The sequence below is a fragment of the Crinia signifera genome, chromosome 2 (assembly GCF_055691185.1).
Source record: "Crinia signifera chromosome 2, ASM5569118v1, whole genome shotgun sequence".
In the NCBI taxonomy this organism is placed as follows: Eukaryota; Metazoa; Chordata; class Amphibia; order Anura; family Myobatrachidae; genus Crinia; species Crinia signifera.
In genome coordinates, this window is record NC_139218.1 from 117,376,477 (window position 1) to 117,390,588 (window position 14,112).

The 14,112-nt window shown below is 65.8% G+C and overlaps 1 long non-coding RNA gene across 1 annotated transcript; it reads right to left on the reverse strand.

Moving 5' to 3' along the window:
• Positions 1 to 411: 411 nt before the first annotated feature.
• On the reverse strand, positions 412 to 13,393 carry LOC146058846 (uncharacterized). Its single transcript, XR_014469996.1, has 6 exons — positions 12,861 to 13,393; positions 11,425 to 11,566; positions 7,647 to 7,788; positions 6,480 to 6,621; positions 2,992 to 3,133; positions 412 to 1,095 (listed from the first exon to the last, which is right to left on the reverse strand). It is a non-coding gene; the product is annotated as an uncharacterized LOC146058846 (long non-coding RNA).
• Between the last annotated feature and the right edge of the window lie 719 nt (positions 13,394 to 14,112).

Sequence of the window (14,112 nt, forward strand, 5' to 3'; positions counted from 1 at the left end):
ACACACACAGGGGCACTGTGGGGGAAGCACACACACGGGGGCACTGGGGGGGAAGCACACACACGGGGGGCACTGGGGGGGAAGCACACACGGGGGGCACTTGGGGGGGCAGCGTACACACGGGGGGCAGCGTACACACGGGGGGCACTGCGGGACAGCGTACACACGGGGGGGCGCACTGGGGAAGGGGACAGCGTACACACGGGGGGCACTGGGGGGGGAAGGACAGCACACACAGGGGGGGCACTAGGGGGGCAGCGTACACACAGGGGGGAGGCACTGGGGGGGCAGCGTACACACAGGGGGTGGGACACTGGGGGGGGGTACAGCCTACACATGGGGGGGCACGGGGGGGGACAGCCTACACATGGGGGGGCACGGGGAGGACAGCATACACACGGAGGGGGGGGGCACTGGGGGGGACAGCATACACACGGGGGTGCACTGGGGGGGACAGCATACACACGGGGGTGCATTGGGGGAGACAGCATACACACGGGGGGAGGGGACAGAGGAGGACAGCGTAAACACAGGGGGGCACTAGTGGGGACAGCGTACTCACGGGGGGGACAGCGTACACACGGGTGGGACTGTTCATATGGGGGGCACTGGTGGGGACAGCATACACACGGGTGCACTGGGGGGGGAGCGTACACTCAGGGGCACTGGGGGGACAGGGTACATACAGGGACAGTGGGGGGACGGATTTACCTGAGTGCAGCTGCATTACAGGGGGGGACAGAGTACACACGGAGGGCACTGGGGAGACAGCATACAAACGGCGGGCACTGTGGGGGACAGCGTACACACGGCAGGCAGTGGGGGGGACAGGGTACATACAGGGACAGTGGGGGGGACAGGGTGTGCACAGGGATAGTGGGGATAGTGGACAGGGTACACACAGGGACAGTGGGGGGATGGATTTACCTGGGTGCAGCTGCTCCTCTGATGGCCCGGGTGGCTGCTTGCTTTCTGTCTTCTGGATGGCGGAGGCAACTCAAGGCCGGGGCTTCACCAGACTGTTAGGCCGCAGGCTGTGGAAGCACCTGAACCTAGTCCCGTCGAGTCCCGGCGGCAGCATGGGGAGGACAGAGTCTGGGCAGGAAATATAACAACAACAACAACAACATCAACAATGTGTACACACGGGGGGCACTGGGGGGGGGGGGGCAGCATACACACGGGGGCCAATGGGGGGGCCGGGACTGCGTACGCACTGGGGGCGGGACAGCGTACACGGGGGGCACTGGGGGTACAGTGTACACATGGGGGAGCACTGGGGGGGGGGTTGGGGGGACAGCGCACACACGGGGGGCACTGGGGGGGGGACAGCATACACACGGGGGGCACTGGGGGGGCAGCGTACACACGAAGGGCACTGGAGGGGGACAGCGTACACATGGGGGCACAGCGTACACACGGGGGGGCCTTGGGGGGACAGTGGACACACGGGGGGCACTGGGGGGACAGCGTACACACGGGGGGGCACTGGGGGGACAGCGTATGCACACGGGGGCACAGCGTATACACACGGGGGCACTGGGGGGACAGCGTACACACGGGGGGGCACTGGGGGGACAGCGTATACACAGGGGGGCACTAGGGGGACAGCGTACACACAGGGGGCACGGGGGGGCAGCGTACACATGGGGGGGCACAGCATACACACAGGGGGGCAGTGGGGGGTAGGTGTACACATGGGGAGGGGCACTGGGGGGAAAGCGTACACATGGGGGGGCACTGGGGGAAAAGCGTACACACGGGGGCACAGCGTACACACGGGGGGGCCTTGGGGGGACAGTGGACACACGGGGGGGGGGGGTACTGGGGGGGACAGCGTACAAATGGGGGGGTGCACTGGGGGGACAGCGTACACACGGGGGGGCACTGGGGGGACAGCGTATACACACGGGGGGCACTGGGGGGACAGCGTATACACAAGGGGGGCACAGCGTATACACAGGGGGGGGCACTGGGGGGACAGCGTACACACAGGGTGCACTGGGGGGGGCAGCGTACACATGGGGGGCACAGCATACACACGGGGGGGCACTGGGGGGTAGGCGTACACATGGGGGGGCACTGGGGGGAAGCGTACACACGGGGGGGGGCACTGGGGGGAAAGTGTACACACGGGGGGCACTGGGGGGACAGTGTACACACGGGGGGGGGGACTGGGGGGACAGCGTACACACGGAGGGCACTGGGGGGACAGCGTACACACAGGGGGCACTGGGGGGACAGCGTACACACGGGGGGCACTGGGGGGACAGCGTACACGGGGGCACAGCGTACACACGGGGGGGGGCACTGGGGGGACAGCATACACACAGGGGGGCACTGGAGAGATAGCGTACACACGGGGGGCGGCAATGGGGGGACAGCATACACATGGGGGGCACTGGTGAGACAGCATATACACGGGGGCACTGAGGGGACAGCGTACACATGGTGGGGATAGCGTACACACGGAAGTGCACTGGGGGGGACACAGAGTACACACGGGGGCACTGGGGGGGGCAGCGTACACATGGGGGGCACAGCATACACACGGGGGGCACTGGGGGGTAGGCGTACACATGGGGGGGCACTGGGGGGAAAGCGTACACATGGGGGGGCACTGGGGGGAAAGCGTACACACGGGGGCACTGGGGGGATAGCGTACACACGGGGGGCACTGGGGGGACAGCGTACACACTGGGGGGACAGCGTACACACAGGGGGGCACTGGGGGGACAGCGTACACACGGGGGGCACTGGGGGGACAGCGTACACACGGGGGGCACTGGGGGGACAGCGTACACACGGTGGGGGATAGCGTACACACGGAAGTGCACTGGGGGGGGGACACAGAGTACACACGGGGGCACTGGGGGGGCACAGCGCACACGGGGGGCACAGCATACACACGGGGGGCACTGGGGGGACAGCGTACACACGGGGGCACTGGGGGACAGGGTACACACAGGGACAGTGGGGGGACGTATTTACCTGGGTGCAGCTGCTCCTCTGATGACCAGGGTGGCTTCTTTCTGCCTTCCCGGTGGCGGAGGCATCTCAAGGAAGCACTTCAATCTGGTCCGCAGGCTGTGGAAGCGTCTCAGTCCCGGCGGTACCATGGCGTGGTCAGCGTCTGGGCAGGAAACATAACAATAATATTAAAGGGCACAGCGTTCACACGAAGGGGGGCACAGCGTACACACGGAGGGGGGGCACAGCGTATACGGGAGGGGGCACAGCGTACACACAGGGGGGGGGGCAACCAGCGTACCCACGGGGGCACTGGGGGGGGCGAACAGCGTACACACGGGGGCACTGGGGGGGGTGGGGGCGAACAGTGTACACACGGGGGCACTGGGGGGGCGAACAGCGTACACAGGGGGCACTGGGGGGCGGACAGCGTACACAGGGGGGCGGACAGCGTACACAGGGGGGCGGACAGCGTACACAGGGGGGCGGACAGCGTACACAGGGGGGCGGACAGCGTACACACGGGAGCGGACACCGTACACACGGGGGCGGACAGCGTACACACGGGGGCGGACAGCGTACACACGGGGGCACAGCGTACACACGGGGGCTGGGAACAGTGTACATGGGAGGGAGACATCGTACACACACGGGGGGCACGGGGGGAGCGTACACACATAGGGGGGGGGCACTGGGGGGGCAGCGTACACACAGGGGGGGGGACATCGTACACACGGGGGCGGACAGCGTACACACGGGAGCGGACACCGTACACACGGGGGCGGACAGCGTACACACGGGGGCGGACAGCGTACACACGGGGGCACAGCGTACACACGGGGGCCGGGAACAGTGTACATGGGAGGGAGACATCGTACACACACGGGGGGCACGGGGGGAGCGTACACACATAGGGGGGGGCACTGGGGGGGCAGCGTACACACAGGGGGGGGGGACATCGTACACACAGGGGGGGACATCGTACTCACAGGGGGGGGCACTGGGTGGGACAGCGTACACACGGGGAAGCGGGCACTAGGGGGGACAGCGTACACGGGGGGCAATGTGGGGGCAGCATACACATGGGGGGGCAGCATATATGGGGGGCACAGGGTACACACGGGGGCACTGGGGGGCAGCATTCACAGGGGCACTGGGGGGGGCAGCACACACAGGGGCACTGGGGGGGCCGCGTACACACGGGGGGCACTGGGGGGACAGCGTACACACGGGGGTGGCACTGGGGAAGGGGACAGCGTACACGGGGGGCATTGGGGGGGGAAGAACAGCATACACACGGGGGGGCACTGGGGGGGAAGGACAGCGTACACACACAGGAGGGGCACTGGGGGGGCAGCGTACACACAGGGGGGGAGGCACTGGGGGGACAGCGTACACACGGAGGGGGGGGCACTGGGGGGGACAGCATACACACGGGGGGCGCACTGGGGGAGACCGCGTGCACACGGGGGGAGGGGACTGAGGAGGACAGCGTAAACACAGGGGGGCACTGGGGGGTCAGCGTACGCACGGGGGGAAGCGTACACACGGGGGGCACTGGTGGGAACAGCGTACACATGGGTGCACTGAGGGGGGAAGCGTACACACAGGGGCACTGGGGGGACATTGTACATACAGGGACAGTGGGGGGACGGATTTACCTGAGTGCAGCTGCAGTACAGGGGTGGACAGAGTACACACGGGGGCACTGGGGGGGACAGCGTACACACGGGGGACAGCGTACACACGGGGGGACAGCATACACACGGGGGGACAGAGTACACACGGGGGGCACTGGGGGGCGGACAGCGTACACACGAGGGCACTGGGGGGGCGGACAGCGTACACACGAGGGCACTGGGGGGGGCGGACAGCGTACACATCGGGGCACTGGGGGGGCGGACAGCGTACACACGGGAGCAAACAGCGTACACAAGGGGGCGAACAGCGTACACACGGGGGCACGGACAGCGTACACACGGGGGCACGGACAGCGTACACACGGGGGCACGGACAGCGTACACACGGGGGCACGGACAGCGTACACACGGGGGCACGGACAGCGTACACACGGGGGCACGGACAGCGTACACACGGGGGCACGGACAGCGTACACATGGGGGCACGGACAGCGTACACACGGGGGCACTGGGGGGGCGGACAGCGTACACACGGGGACACTGGGGGGGCGGACAGCGTACACATGGGGGCACTGGGGGGGGGGCGAACAGCGTACACAAGGGGGCGAACAGCGTACACACGGGGGCACTGGGGGGCGAACAGCGTACACAGGGGGAGTGGACAGCGTACACACAGGGGCACACTGGGGGGTGGACAGCGCACACACGGAGGGACTGGGGGGGCGGACAGTGCACACGGGGGCACTGGGGGGCGAACAGCACACACGGGGGCACTGGGGGGCGAGCAGCACACACGGGGGGCACTTGGGGGCGGACAGCGTACACACGAGGGCACTGGGGGGCGGAGAGCGTACACACGGGGGCACTGGGGGGCGGACAGCGTACACAAGGGGGCGAACAGCGTACACACGGGGGCACTGGGGGGCGGACAGCGTACACACGGGGGCACTGGGGGGGCGGACAGCGTACACACAGGGGCACACTGGGGGGTGGACAGCGCACACACGGGGGGACTGGGGGGCGGACAGCGCACACAGGGGCACTGGGGGGGCGGACAGCGTACACACAGGGGCACACTGGGGGGTGGACAGCGCACACACGGGGACACTGGGGGGCGAACAGCACACACGGGGGCACTGGGGGGCGAACAGCGTACACACGGGACACTGGGGGGCGGACAGCGTACACACGGGGGCACTGGGGGGGCGGACAGCGTACACACGGGGGCACTGGGGGGCGGACAGCGTACACAGGGGGGCACTGGGGGGCGGACAGCGTACACAGGGGGGCGGACAGCGTACACACAGGGACACACTGGGGGGTGGACAGCGCACACACAGGGGCACACTGGGGGGCGGACAGCGCACACAGGGGGGCACTGGGGGGCGGACAGCGTACACAGGGGGGCGGACAGCGTACACACAGGGACACACTGGGGGGTGGACAGCGCACACACAGGGGCACACTGGGGGGCGAACAGCGCACACATGGGGGCACTGGGGGCGAACAGCACACACGGGGGCACTGGGGGGCGAACAGCACACACGGGGGCACTGGGGGGCGGACAGCGTACACAGGGGGGCACTGGGGGGCGGACAGCGTACACAGGGGGGCGGACAGCATACACACAGGGACACACTGGGGGGTGGACAGCGCATACACAGGGGCACACTGGGGGGCGAACAGCGCACACATGGGGGCACTGGGGGCGAACAGCACACACGGGGGCACTGGGGGGCGAACAGCACACACGGGGGCACTGGGGGGCGAACAGCGCACACATGGGGGCACTGGGGGTGAACAACATACACACGGGGCACTGGGGGTTGAACAGCGTACACACAGGGACAGTGGGGGGGATGGATTTACCTGGGTGCAACTGCTCCTCTGATGACCAGGGTGGCTTCTTTCTGCCTTCCCGGTGGCGGAGGCATCTCAAGGAAGCGCTTCAATCTGGTCCGCAGGCTGTGGAAGCGTCTCAGTCCCGGCGGTACCATGGCGTGGTCAGCGTCTGGGCAGGAAACATAACAATAATATTAAAGGGCACAGCGTTCACACGAAGGGGGGCACAGCGTACACACGGAGGGGGGGCACAGCGTATACGGGAGGGGGCACAGCGTACACACAGGGGGGGGGGCAACCAGCGTACCCACGGGGGCACTGGGGGGGGGGCGAACAGCGTACACACGGGGGCACTGGGGGGGGTGGGGGCGAACAGTGTACACACGGGGGCACTGGGGGGGCGAACAGCGTACACAGGGGGGCACTGGGGGGCGGACAGCGTACACAGGGGGGCGGACAGCGTACACAGGGGGGCGGACAGCGTACACAGGGGGGCGGGCAGCGTACACACGGGAGCGGACACCGTACACACGGGGGCGGACAGCGTACACACGGGGGCGGACAGCGTACACACGGGGGCACAGCGTACACACGGGGGCCGGGAACAGTGTACATGGGAGGGAGACATCGTACACACACGGGGGGCACGGGGGGAGCGTACACACATAGGGGGGGGCACTGGGGGGGCAGCGTACACACAGGGGGGGGGGACATCGTACACACGGGGGCGGACAGCGTACACACGGGAGCGGACACCGTACACACGGGGGCGGACAGCGTACACACGGGGGCGGACAGCGTACACACGGGGGCACAGCGTACACACGGGGGCCGGGAACAGTGTACATGGGAGGGAGACATCGTACACACACGGGGGGGCACGGGGGGAGCGTACACACATAGGGGGGGGCACTGGGGGGGCAGCGTACACAGGGGGGCGGACAGCATACACACAGGGACACACTGGGGGGTGGACAGCGCATACACAGGGGCACACTGGGGGGCGAACAGCGCACACATGGGGGCACTGGGGGCGAACAGCACACACGGGGGCACTGGGGGGCGAACAGCACACACGGGGGCACTGGGGGGCGAACAGCGCACACATGGGGGCACTGGGGGTGAACAACATACACACGGGGCACTGGGGGTTGAACAGCGTACACACAGGGACAGTGGGGGGGATGGATTTACCTGGGTGCAACTGCTCCTCTGATGACCAGGGTGGCTTCTTTCTGCCTTCCCGGTGGCGGAGGCATCTCAAGGAAGCGCTTCAATCTGGTCCGCAGGCTGTGGAAGCGTCTCAGTCCCGGCGGTACCATGGCGTGGTCAGCGTCTGGGCAGGAAACATAACAATAATATTAAAGGGCACAGCGTTCACACGAAGGGGGGCACAGCGTACACACGGAGGGGGGGCACAGCGTATACGGGAGGGGGCACAGCGTACACACAGGGGGGGGGCAACCAGCGTACCCACGGGGGCACTGGGGGGGGGGCGAACAGCGTACACACGGGGGCACTGGGGGGGGTGGGGGCGAACAGTGTACACACGGGGGCACTGGGGGGGCGAACAGCGTACACAGGGGGGCACTGGGGGGCGGACAGCGTACACAGGGGGGCGGACAGCGTACACAGGGGGGCGGACAGCGTACACAGGGGGGCGGGCAGCATACACACGGGAGCGGACACCGTACACACGGGGGCGGACAGCGTACACACGGGGGCGGACAGCGTACACACGGGGGCACAGCGTACACACGGGGGCCGGGAACAGTGTACATGGGAGGGAGACATCGTACACACACGGGGGGCACGGGGGGAGCGTACACACATAGGGGGGGGCACTGGGGGGGCAGCGTACACACAGGGGGGGGGGGACATCGTACACACGGGGGCGGACAGCGTACACACGGGAGCGGACACCGTACACACGGGGGCGGACAGCGTACACACGGGGGCGGACAGCGTACACACGGGGGCACAGCGTACACACGGGGGCCGGGAACAGTGTACATGGGAGGGAGACATCGTACACACACGGGGGGCACGGGGGGAGCGTACACACATAGGGGGGGGCACTGGGGGGGCAGCGTACACACAGGGGGGGGGGACATCGTACACACAGGGGGGGACATCGTACTCACAGGGGGGGGCACTGGGTGGGACAGCGTACACACGGGGAAGCGGGCACTAGGGGGGACAGCGTACACGGGGGGCAATGTGGGGGCAGCATACACATGGGGGGGCAGCATATATGGGGGGCACAGGGTACAGCGTACACACGGGGGCACTGGGGGGCAGCATTCACAGGGGCACTGGGGGGGGCAGCACACACAGGGGCACTGGGGGGGCCGCGTACACACGGGGGGCACTGGGGGGACAGCGTACACACGGTGGTGGCACTGGGGAAGGGGACAGCGTACACGGGGGGCATTGGGGGGGGAAGAACAGCATACACACGGGGGGGCACTGGGGGGGAAGGATAGCGTACACACACAGGAGGGGCACTGGGGGGGGTAGCGTACACACAGGGGGGGAGGCACTGGGGGGACAGCGTACACACGGAGGGGGGGGCACTGGGGGGGACAGCATACACACGGGGGGCGCACTGGGGGAGACCGCGTGCACACGGGGGGAGGGGACTGAGGAGGACAGCGTAAACACAGGGGGGCACTGGGGGGTCAGCGTACGCACGGGGGGAAGCGTACACACGGGGGGCACTGGTGGGAACAGCGTACACATGGGTGCACTGAGGGGGGAAGCGTACACACAGGGGCACTGGGGGGACATTGTACATACAGGGACAGTGGGGGGACGGATTTACCTGAGTGCAGCTGCAGTACAGGGGTGGACAGAGTACACACGGGGGCACTGGGGGGGACAGCGTACACACGGGGGGCACGGGGGGGACAGCGTACACACGGGGGGACAGCGTACACACGGGGGGACAGCGTACACACGGGGGGACAGCGTACACACGGGGGGACAGCGTACACACGGGGGGCACTGGGGGGCGGACAGCGTACACACGAGGGCACTGGGGGGGCGGACAGCGTACACACGAGGGCACTGGGGGGGGCGGACAGCGTACACATCGGGGCACTGGGGGGGCGGACAGCGTACACACGGGAGCGAACAGCGTACACAAGGGGGCGAACAGCGTACACACGGGGGCGAACAGCGTACACACGGGGGCACGGACAGCGTACACACGGGGGCACGGACAGCGTACACACGGGGGCACGGACAGCGTACACACGGGGGCACGGACAGCGTACACACGGGGGCACGGACAGCGTACACACGGGGGCACGGACAGCGTACACATGGGGGCACGGACAGCGTACACACGGGGGCACTGGGGGGGCGGACAGCGTACACACGGGGACACTGGGGGGGCGGACAGCGTACACATGGGGGCACTGGGGGGGGGGGGGAACAGCGTACACAAGGGGGCGAACAGCGTACACACGGGGGCACTGGGGGGCGAACAGCGTACACAGGGGGAGTGGACAGCGTACACACAGGGGCACACTGGGGGGTGGACAGCGCACACACGGAGGGACTGGGGGGGCGGACAGTGCACACGGGGGCACTGGGGGGCGAACAGCACACACGGGGGCACTGGGGGGCGAACAGCACACACGGGGGGCACTTGGGGGCGGACAGCGTACACACGAGGGCACTGGGGGGCGGACAGCGTACACACGGGGGCACTGGGGGGCGGACAGCGTACACAAGGGGGCGAACAGCGTACACACGGGGGCACTGGGGGGCGGACAGCGTACACACGGGGGCACTGGGGGGGCGGACAGCGTACACACAGGGGCACACTGGGGGGTGGACAGCGCACACACGGGGGGACTGGGGGGCGGACAGCGCACACAGGGGCACTGGGGGGGCGGACAGCGTACACACAGGGGCACACTGGGGGGTGGACAGCGCACACACGGGGACACTGGGGGGCGAACAGCACACACGGGGGCACTGGGGGGCGAACAGCGTACACACGGGACACTGGGGGGCGGACAGCGTACACACGGGGGCACTGGGGGGGCGGACAGCGTACACACGGGGGCACTGGGGGGGCGGACAGTGTACACACGGGGGCGGACAGCGTACACACGGGGGCACTGGGGGGCGAACAGTGTACACACGGGACACTGGGGGGCGGACAGCGTACACACGGGGGCACTGGGGGGGCTGACAGCGTACACACGGGGGCACTGGGGGGGGGGGCGGACAGCGTACACACGGGGCACTGGGGGGGCGGACAGCGTACACACGGGGGCACTGGGGGGCGAACAGCGTACACACGGGGGCACTGGGGGGCGAACAGCGTACACACGGGGGCAAACAGCGTACACACGGGGGCAAACAGCGTACACACGGGGGCAAAAAGCGTACACACGGGGGAAAAAAGCGTACACACGGGGGCAAACAGCGTACACACGGGGGCAAACAGCGTACACACGGGGGCACTGGGGGGCGGACAGCGTACACAGGGGGGCACTGGGGGGCGGACAGCGTACACAGGGGGGCGGACAGCGTACACACAGGGACACACTGGGGGGTGGACAGCGCACACACAGGGGCACACTGGGGGGCGAACAGCGCACACATGTGGGCACTGGGGGCGAACAGCACACACGGGGGCACTGGGGGGCGAACAGCACACACGGGGGCACTGGGGGGCGGACAGCGTACACAGGGGGGCGGACAGCATACACACAGGGACACACTGGGGGGTGGACAGCGCATACACAGGGGCACACTGGGGGGCGAACAGCGCACACATGGGGGCACTGGGGGCGAACAGCACACACGGGGGCACTGGGGGGCGAACAGCACACACGGGGGCACTGGGGGGCGAACAGCACACACATGGGGGCACTGGGGGTGAACAACATACACACGGGGCACTGGGGGTTGAACAGCGTACACACAGGGACAGTGGGGGGGATGGATTTACCTGGGTGCAACTGCTCCTCTGATGACCAGGGTGGCTTCTTTCTGCCTTCCCGGTGGCGGAGGCATCTCAAGGAAGCGCTTCAATCTGGTCCGCAGGCTGTGGAAGCGTCTCAGTCCCGGCGGTACCATGGGGTGGTCAGCGTCTGGGCAGGAAACATAATAATAATATTAAAGGACACATCGTTCACACGGAGGGGGGGGCACAGCGTACACACGGAGGGGGGGGGGGGCTCAGCGTACACATGGAGGGGGGGGGGCACAGCATACACACGGAGGGGGGGCACAGCATACACACGGAGGGGGGGCACAGCGTACACACGGAGGGGGGGGCACAGCGTACACACGGGGGGGCACAGCGTACTCACGGGGGGGCACAGCGTACACACGGGGGGGCACAGCGTACACACGGGGGGGCACAGCGTACACACGGGGGGGCACAGCGTACACACGGGGGGGCACAGCGTACACACGGGGGGGCACAGCGTACACACGGGGGGGCACAGCGTACACACGGGGGGCACAGCGTACACACGGGGGGCACAGCGTACACATGGGGGGGGGCACAGCGTACACACGGGGGGGGCACAGCGTACACACGGGGGGGGGCACAGCGTACTCATGGGGGGCACAGCGCACACACGGGGGGCACAGCGCACACACGCGGGACACAGCGCACACACGGGGGGCACAGCGCACACACGGGGGGCACAGCGCACACACTGGGGGGGCACAGCGCACACACTGGGGGGGCACAGCGCACACACTGGGGGGGCACAGCGCACACACTGGGGGGGCACAGCGCACACACTGGGGGGGGCACAGCGCACACACGGGGGGCACAGCGCACACACGGGGGGCACAGCATACACATGGGGGGGCACAGCATACACATGGGGGGGCACAGCATACACATGGGGGGGCACAGCATACACATGGGGGGGACAGCATACACATGGGGGGGCACAGCATACACATGGGGGGGCACAGCGTATACAGTGAGGGGGGGCAGGGGACACACGGGGGCAGTGAGGGGGGCGGGGGACACACGGGGGCAGTGAGGGGGGGGCCATGCACTGACATGCAGCAGCTGCGGCTCTGCTACACCACTGGCACCTACAGCGGGTCCCCCCACCACCAACCCCAGGACCAGCCTTACTAGCACATTAAGCAAAACAAGCCACCCACCCACCCACAAGAATACTTGCAGCCGCGGCGCTGCAGACTCGGGAGGGGAAGCTTTCTGGTTTGTCTGTGTAAACACACAGCTGCCGGCCGCCGCGCGCATACACACTCTGACATGAGCGCCGCAGCAGCACGGGCTCATGTCAGTGTGTGTATGCGCGCGGCGGCCGGAAGCTTCGTGTTTTAAACAGGCAAACCAGAAAGCTTCCCCTCCCTGCGGCGCAATTATTCTTGTGGATGTGTGGGTGTTTTTACCCTTTTGGCTCCTGTCCCCTTGGAGGGATTGCGGGGCTGCGGGCTCCCCTCTGTAGGCAGCGCCGAGCGGCAGCAGATCTAGCCCCTCGCATCTCCGTCGGCCATCTTGGTACACCCAAGTGAGGCCTCTGACTGTACTCCCCCTATTGGACGCACTGCGCATGCGCAACAAGTTGGAGCTCCTATCTTTATAATGGGGGACGTTTCACTAAATTTAATAAAAACTGTACCTATCTGAAAATCCTCAACCCCAAAAGGCACTCCACTGGGACAATATCTACCTAATAAAACAAACCCCAAGTCTCAATTGTTCCCCTACCCCGAGTTATGCCTTCCCAAAAAAACCCTCATAGACTAACATGGGTGACAAAGTGTCATTTCGCGAGTGTCAGAAAAAAACTGGCAGTTGGAAGTTTAGATCGCTCCCAATTGGTCATTTTTTAATATTTCGCCCTGAAATTTGGCACGCAGCACCGGTTGACGATTCTACGCGTACCTGCCAAATTTCAGCTCAGTACGCCCAGTCACTTTTGAGGTGCAGTCCCTCAAACACCATGCCCCCATCCGAAAAGTTCCCTATGGGAAAAATCCGTTCGTTGGATTCAGCCTTAATATAAGGGCACTACCGTGCCCTTATAATATATATATATATATACATACACATGCAAAAAAAGAGAGAAAGAAAGCGCACCAATGAGCCAGCATATCATAAAAAATATTCACTGATTTTAATGCTCACATACATTGCAGTTAGAGAATAACAGCTTGCCAGCTAGATGTAACACGGGATCACGGCACTCCTACGAATCTGCGTCCACCGCGGACCAGCCTCAGACCGCCGGACAGAAATACAAACGCTGGAGCCGCCATGCGGAGAAACACACGGAGCAGCCTAGATCAACGATGGAGTTGGACGTCACTGCACCGGATCAACAAGCCACGCCCTGGGTATATATATGTATATGGTGTAAGAGCAAGATGGGAAAGATCTCTAATAGCATTTTTCTGCAGTTATACGTTATTATACTGTAAAATAATATAGTAACTGGTTTATAGACATCAGATTGTAAGAAAGTAGAAGCTACATATTGCATTAGCTGCAAAACTGGACAACACATTATATTGCAGCTGTATTTATCTTGCTGGAGAATAATTCTATCCTATAGCAATAATAGAAGAATTACATCTGATTCCTCACAGGAATTACAACATTTCTCAAGGATGAATGAAAAAATGAAACCGCTACAAATGA